Consider the following 8,737-nt stretch of genomic DNA (forward strand, 5'->3'; position numbering starts at 1 on the left):
GTGTCTAAAATTAAAATTTAAACATGTTCGTCCTTAAATGTTAAATTCTGCTTAAGCCAGTGCTAGGGGGCATGGATGGTAACTTGAACTTTCCAGTACCGTCCATGAACAGGCTCAATCAAACCGAGACTGCAACATTTTCAATTTTGCCGTGTTGGGCTCTCTTTATGGATTCTGTTTTTCTCTATTGTGCAATTACAGTGCTTGTACGACTTAATCTCATATAATGGACGCCATTTGTACATATTATAATATGATAATATTAGTCATATCAGTACGAAATATCACTTTTCAATTAATTTATTTTCATTGTCACATCTTCCCTTGGGTAACAATGGAGCATAAAATAAAACGCAAGTCTATCGTTTAGCAAATGGAAAGTTTACATATGCATACTTTATATATCAAAAAAGTTAGGCTATCTTTCCCCATTTTACCGAGGTTGAATTAAACGTAAATTGGAACAAAAAGTTTCGATGACAACACTAAGTTGTTTTTGTTGACAGAGCATTGATGGCAGCATAATATGATATTAATATGTATAACAAATAATGTATTCAAAAGTGAAAAAGTCATGCATGTTCAATGTCTTTTTTTACACAATATTAAAATACACTATCCCAAAACTAAAAGTTAAAAGTTAAGAATCATGTGTGTTTTCCTAAATTAAGTAATAATTTGCCAAATTTGATTTAATGTATGTTTTATCTTAATTACCTAGTAACAAAAAAAAAGAATGAAAAAAAAGAAAATACTATACAATGCATTTATTTTGCCTTGACTTTCTGATTGGTTGAATTTGCTACTGTTGGTTAAATAGAAGGTGTAAACCAAAGACATACTTTGTATAAGAGAACATATGTACCAATTGCATTGTCATGTCGTTATATGCGTTATTAATTTCACTTTCATACCATGAAAAAAATCGAACATATTTACTATTATACCGACACTATAGTCTGTCCCATTAAAAATGGAAATGAACTTTTGCCTGGTATGAATTAACGAAACGACGTTGAATAAAAGATAAAACTTTTTTGTAGATTGAAAAAAAGTCACCCTCGAGATTTTTCAGGATTTTACTCAAAAGTGTCTACTTTTCTTGTGAAAGCAAATTTTGATTTCTCTATGGTAAATCTCTGTTGTTTATTTTCCGTAGTCATTGCTGAAGTACTCTTCATTTGCAGATGAACGGGAGAAATCACGTGTCATGTTTCTAAAATATACATGAGGTTCTCGGGGTCGTTTCATGATAATTTTACAAAGCTGGATCTACAAGATGTAACAGTTTAGTTGCAATGCATGATTGAAAACTTTAAAAATTGAAAAATAAGCAACAAGAACACCGAGTCACATGGAGTAGATCTAGAAATTGCACTTACTTTTAAGCTGAATAGAATCCCTTTGAACTTTATAAACATCACGACAAATTCGTATTCTGAAGATTCCTTCATTGCCAGTTTCTATCCAGTTCCGTAGATCCCACTTTTTTTTACTTCAAAAATCCTGAATGACATGACTCCTACACATTTGATGATCCAGATATTTTAAACTGGTAATCCGTCTCATTATTAAAACATTTTTCAATTTGTGGAGTTAATTGGGTTTGCAAATGAAATATGTAAATGAAACACAACATAATTCAGCATGTTCCAAATCCATAATTCAAGAACGGCCCATCAATTTTAGTTGTCAACATCACAATTGTTATGGGTTCCTGACGAAAAAAACTTTATTACGTCAACAACAATTTACAGAGGGCGGTTAGGCATATGTAACCTCAAACAGATAAGATAAATTTGTCTTGATGGCATTTAAGATAATTATTGTATACCCAGATTTTGCAACTTAACTGTAAAAATTACACCTTCAATTCATATATTAATAATATAAAAAGATAACATTTAAAAATAATTTTAAACACACTTAATGGCATGACTCTACAACAGTACAATACTTTTTTCATTAATTACATATAACATTCGTTTTGATTTTATGTTTTTAAACTATTTTATATATTTCTCAGAAATAATTTCCCTACATATTATCTTGTTATTCAAGACTTTGTAAATCCTACTCTTTTAGCTACAGAATATACAATACGCGGTATTGTTTCTCCCTTCATATTAACAAAATAATTATATGTAACACTTTGAGTCTACAAAAATCACTTATTGTCGCTTATTGAACCTTACTCTTAATAATATCAAATCATTGCCGGTATTTCTGGACATTTTGTTGAATTGTGAGACGGAAAATCAAATCTGTATTTACGAGCTTAAAGTTTATAGGCCTACGTTTAATTGCTCAAACTAGAAAGCATGATATTATATTCTTATAATTCACATTTTCCTCGAACGCGAGTTTGTGTTCTCTCGTTAGCGAGGGAGTTAGTTAAAGTAGACACTGTGGTAACAACAAACCAATGCTGAAAGTATAGTGAATCAGTTTTCCTTTCTTTATATTTTTTGAAAGATTTGCATGATACTGTAGTATTTGTTGGCGATTTCTTGTGAAATTTGAAACCTACGGAAAGTTTTAGCGCATTCGCAAGCCTATATGCTACTTTGATAACTGTTTTAATTATTATAACAACTTAGTATCATATTAATTCTAAAATATACAGATTGCGTTTAAATTTGCCTCATGACATTTAAGGTTTATACAATAGTGTCACAAAGGACACACGTGGTTATCGGATTATCTTGGCGACATTATTGGTAGGGTTTACATTACAGGATTCAGTGATAATTCAAGCGCCCGGCTAGCTCAGTCGGTAGAGCATCAGACTTTTAAGGCTGAAGAACCTCTGATATCTGAGGGTCGTGGGTTCGAGTCCCCCGTTGGGCGTACATTTTTTTCTTATTGTTTGTATATATCATATACAAAACAAAATTCACTCTTAAACTATGAAATAAAAAAAAAAACAACAACAACAAAAAAAACAATAACAAAAACAAAAAAACAACAAACAAAAAACAGTCACTTGTTACGAGTAATATCCAAAATTATTATCACAAACATTATTATTTTGTTCCCTTATTGGTATTAAGGTAATGTTTTTGAATTACCTATTAACTTATTTATTGAATATGAATAATTATGTAATAAGTTAATCTCCGAAATCAGCCATTAGAAATTACTGCCCCGTAATAATATATTCGCTCCGCCTTAAAACCTGCCCGGCGGTTGGAAATAAAAAAAATATGATATTCCGCAGTTACTAGTACTCAATTAAAATCCCACCTTTGAAAAACAAGAAAATCAGTCAATTTAGAATTAATGCTGTCGTATTATATTCAAGTAAAGACACTCTTCATCAAGTAACTCCAATATGACCGCATATCTCGAATACATTTGCAATCAAATGTTTTATAATAAATGTTTTTATCAAATTTGTATTCTAAATTCTTCTCAAAGTTTAACATACATGTATATTCGTATATTATGTATTTTATTTGTTTTTTTTCTTCAATTTTTAAACAAAATAAGATTAAAATATTGGAAATAAGGGAGATTAAACGAATGTGTAAATAAACAACCATTGGTTAAAAATGTTATACTTTATTTGACTTACACTGTTAATAAGAAATAATGCAATGTGGAAGTTATCTTTTAGCACAACCGTATGTTTTCATAACGTAATAACTCCTATGAGGATCGGAAACAGTACATTTTGCACGAATAAGAACTATATAATATATGTATTCAATACAATTCAAAAGGATAAATATGGGAAACATTCTATTTATCATTCAGTATAGAAAGATAATATACGTCTATTTAAAACTGTGTATCAAATGTAAATGATAAATTTGTCCCCAAGAGACAATAACTGTACACTGATTTTCTATTTGATTATTCATCTTCAAATTGTTTGTGTTCTTTATATCTTCCCTGAGTAGATTATTTAAAATATATTATCAGACAAATTGTAAATTTATTTGTCTTGATCAGATGAGGTAAGATAAAAGCAAATTTTCATTTATATTTTGGGAAAAAAACTTTTGCTGATCATCTATATGAATCGTACATAACTGTATGCAAAAGCAAGATGACCAGTGACAACCCACTTATCACATTAGAAATCATCACTCAAATCACAATTTATCTTTGTTACTAATAGTTGCAGTTTAAAACTTAATGATCATTGTCCCCGTTTACTGTTTGAGCTTGATTATTTATCTTTACATTATATGTGTTTTACTGAAAGCACATGAGTATTTAAAATGATTAGTAATGATAAATGTTATCCGACCCTGAAAAGAAAAGATTCACTGAAAACGAGAAAATATCTATCTTCTACCTAAATGCTAATACTTAACAGAGCGAACTATGAGGTTTGAATGACTGGATCTTATCCAAATGCGATAAATTTCAGCAACGTTACTTTATTAAAATCATCTTTTCTTATTCCAAGGGTTAACACGCTATTGTCACAGCTCAGTTCGAGGAAAAGCTAATTGGTCATATTAATTTTTATAGATTGATACTTTATTAACTTAAACTTTTATTGTAAATTCCTGAAAGTATTTCCGATTAATTGAATATCCATATTTAAACCAACGGTTCTTAGTATTTGAATTGTTGATCCGACATAATACCTCATAGAATTTAGGAATCGTTTATAACGGTAAAACGACGCCTCAAGGCTCATACAGATTTTTTTATGCTTATAGTGTTAACAGAAAGTAAAATCTTCTTTCCTACAGATTTTCTCTGGAGCTACAATACAGTACAGTACAAAGAAAACAAAAGTAACAGTTGCAAAGTTTACAAATGCATTATTTATATATCTGAAAGTAAACATTGAACGTTTCGTGTAGGGTGTCTTTTTTTCTTGTCCACGTTTCAGATATAACTTAAACCGTTGCTAGGGGCATGGATAGTAGCTTGCACGTTCCAGTACTGTCTATGAACAAGGTATCAAACAAAGCTTGCACATTTTTTAATTATTATTATTATTATTTTTATTATTATTATTATTATTATTATTAGTATTATTATTATTATTATTATATACATTATTATTATTATTATTATTATTATTATAGACATTATTATTATTATTATTATTCCGTTTTGTGCTTTCCTAAAAACTTTTATTTTTCTCTACTTTGGTCTATTGCAATCCAGTATCTACATTTTGTATATTCGAGTTGATCTATACTCGCCACTGGTTGCCTTTGTGGGCGAGTCCACCAGAAAAGAATAAGTCATTTAATATTTTAGAGAAAAGTACAAGATACAGATACAGGAAGATGCCCAAATTCCAGAAACTTATTCTGGTTCGTTAACGTGCCAATTGTTTAAGCACTCATACACGGGACCTTGATCTAATGTCGCGTCGGAAAGACTGATTGGTAATTTTAGTTGGTTGGCCACCCTGGAAATCGAACCTACAATATCGTTATTACAAGTCCCGCGCCCTAACCGATTGAGCAATGCGGGTTGACCAGTATCTAACTAAAATTCAATGATACTTTTATACATTCTTTATATTGGACTAAATTTATATTGACACTAAAATAACCAGTTATCTCACTTGTACAAAATGATACCTTTAACTGTATTCTAATAATTCATAAAACTACAATGCCTCGTCAAAACTTTTCTTGAGTATATTAAGAAGAACATATAGTACATATTATAGATGAAATACAAATGCGTGTAGTTATTTCAATCTGATTTCTATTAAATAGAAAATATATGTTTTAATAAAATAGTTTCAAGTATTGAGTCTACAAGATACACTATAAATAATAAAGGTCATGTATAGATGCCTCTACTTGATTAAGATAAACCATGCTGAAGTTCTGTAACAATATCTGAAACATGTTTCTTATCACCGTAAGATAATCTTAAGGGTAGTGTAGTTAATTATGCAATACAATAACAATTATTTAGTATCATCTGCCGTTTAAGATAACACAGATAGAAGTAATAACATAATAACGTTAGTGTGTGAAATCATTCGTCCGACTTATTTTCTGAGGACCCATTTTAGGTCTTCTGATTCGAAAAAGTCCACAGATGGTAGGTCCTTCTCCTGGAATAGGTACTCCAAATTGGGATTGAACAAACATACACACACACATATTTACTTGGTTTTAAAAGAAATTGATTTGTAACGCGCAGACCTTAAAGATACCATAGGTTAACAATATTTGCATCACAACTCAGTTCACAATGTGACAAATGAGACACATTGTATTGACTATAATCATTTTTATATGTAATTTCCTTTATTTTTCGTTTCCAACATGTTCTTTCAAATTTGAAAGACACTGTTTCAAACAATAAAAAAACAAATACAGTCAGACAAAGTGTTCAACATTCAAATGATTTCAAAGATTGAATATACAAGACATATTTATTATAACACATTTTATTTCTTTAATAGATACACGTATATTTGAAACAGTTTTATTATCACAGTACGATAATCTTATAAATGACATCTTAGTAAGATATACACAACTAAAACAAACAGTTATTATCATAAACCGTTTTAGATATGTCCAAAAGAGGTCATAATATAATAACGTACATCACATTCCTGTTCATGTTGTTAACAAAACATGATGAAAATTAATCTAATCTGTTTTGATTCATTTACTAACATTAACAGATTTGAACCTACTATATAAATGCATTTATTTGGCCTTGACTTTCTGATTGGTTGAATTTACTACTGTCGGTTAAGTAGAAAAGTGTAAAACAAAGACACAGTATGTGTAAGAGAACAAATGTACAGATTGTATTGTCATACCATTTTTTGCGTTATTAATTTTACTTTCATACCATGTCAAAACTTTTGTTGGATATACTTAAAAGTATTGACAATATTTATTATGGTTTCATAAAATGCTATTGTTATTATTGTTTTAAAGAAATAGTTTATAATGATTCTACAAGAAACACTTAAATCTATTAAACACAATTGTAGATACCCGTACAGTATCTGAAACATTTTTTTTCACAATAAAATAATCTGGCCTTGTTAAATATAACAAAAAAACTATTTACACCAACCGTTCCAGATTAGACAAATAGAATAAAAAATATTGCGATATTAGTGAGTGTGTAAAGTCATTATCCGATTTCTTTTTGTCCCCGACAATTTGACTGAACACACAAGGATGTACACATCTGAAATCGAGTATTAAATACATCACATTTCTGTTCTGACTAGCTGTTAACATAACATGGTGAAAATAAATGCATTGTCTTTTATTTACCAACAGGGAAATACGAAATAATTGATTTAAGTCTTCAAAGAAACATTTTATTTGTTTAATGAATATCTAAAATACTGATATATTGCTATTTCAAATAGCGACACTTAAACAGTCAGTTATTTAATGACCTAAGATAAATGGGGGTGGGGGGAGGGGAAAGAATTGTGTGTTTATTCGAAGTATCACATTGACATTTATTTCGTTGAACATATATGGACGACTGTCTCTACATGTAGAAAAAGACATGGCTAGCAAGCCTATATGTTACTTTGATAACTGTTTTAATTATAACAATTCGCAAACAACTTAGTATCATATTATTTCTTAAATATACAGATTGTGTTTAACAATCAACGTATGAAACTTCATATTCTTTTACCTGAAAATACATGTAGTATGACAGCTGTAATCATAAACGAAGACTAACATTAAACTTGCCTTATGACATTTAAGGTTTATACAATAGTGCCACAAAGTACACACGTGGTTTATCTTGGCGGCGTTATTGTTAGGGTTTACATTACAGGACACTGTAACCCATCAAGCGCCCGGCTAGCTCAGTCGGTAGAGCATCAGACTTTTAAGGCTGAAGAACCTCTGATATCTGAGGGTCGTGGGTTCGAGTCCCCCGTTGGGCGTACATTTTTTTCATTTTGTTTGTATATATTATCACATACAAAATTCTTGTACTAATTGTGAAATAAAAATAATACACACTTGTTATGAGTATTATACAAAATTATTGTCACAAATCTTGATTTATTTTTGTTCCCTGACTGGTATTAAGATGATGTTCTTGAATTACTCATTAACTTACTTACTGAAGATGAATAATTACATAATACGTAAATCTTCGAAATCAGCCATTAGCAATACTTGCCCCGTAGTAATCTATTCGCTCCACCTTAAAACCTGCCCGGCGGTTTGAAATAAGAAATTATGATATTCCGCAATTATTAGTACTTAAAAATCCACTTTTGAAAATCAACAAAACCCGTCATGTTAGAATTAATGTTGTTGTATTATATGTATATTTATAAAAAAGATGGGTCACGTGACAAAATGGCTGGACGTGTTATTTTTGATCTCTCATTTTTTGAAAATATTTTTGTTATAAAAGTAGCATATCAGTGAAATTGTCAAATATTCTTCTGTGATATAATGTGTTGGATTATAAGAATGACTAAATCAGAGAAAAAGAAGCATAAAAAGAGAAAACAGGTAGTAGTACAGATGATGAATTTTTAAATATCAGTAAAGTGTATAGACCCGGAGGCGCGACAGGGGTAGATCAATCATATAGTGAAAACTTGGAACTTGCAAACAAAACAGAAATACAGACTAGTGAAAGCAATACAGAAGTAAGTGACATTTTGAATGCAACCATTTTTAGTGTTCTTTGATAACCAGTCTATGAGAAATAATCTCATTTTTGGTGGAATATCCGAGTCGCTGAATGAAAAAGCAACAGAAACTGAAAACAAACTAAGGGAGCA

The 8,737-nt window shown here is 30.1% G+C and overlaps 2 non-coding genes across 2 annotated transcripts; both read left to right on the plus strand.

Annotated features, from left to right (window-relative positions):
* The first annotated feature begins 2,758 nt into the window (after positions 1–2,758).
* Positions 2,759–2,850, plus strand: Trnak-uuu (transfer RNA lysine (anticodon UUU)). Its single transcript is given in 2 exon segments — positions 2,759–2,795; positions 2,815–2,850. It is a non-coding gene; the product is annotated as a tRNA-Lys (tRNA).
* A 4,937-nt stretch (positions 2,851–7,787) lies between these two features.
* Positions 7,788–7,879, plus strand: Trnak-uuu (transfer RNA lysine (anticodon UUU)). The gene is given in 2 exon segments: positions 7,788–7,824; positions 7,844–7,879. It is a non-coding gene; the product is annotated as a tRNA-Lys (tRNA).
* Positions 7,880–8,737: the final 858 nt, after the last annotated feature.

This window comes from Ruditapes philippinarum, unplaced genomic scaffold, assembly GCF_026571515.1.
Source record: "Ruditapes philippinarum isolate M1 unplaced genomic scaffold, ASM2657151v2 ctg4724_1_1_1_1, whole genome shotgun sequence".
Taxonomy (NCBI): domain Eukaryota; kingdom Metazoa; phylum Mollusca; class Bivalvia; order Venerida; family Veneridae; genus Ruditapes; species Ruditapes philippinarum.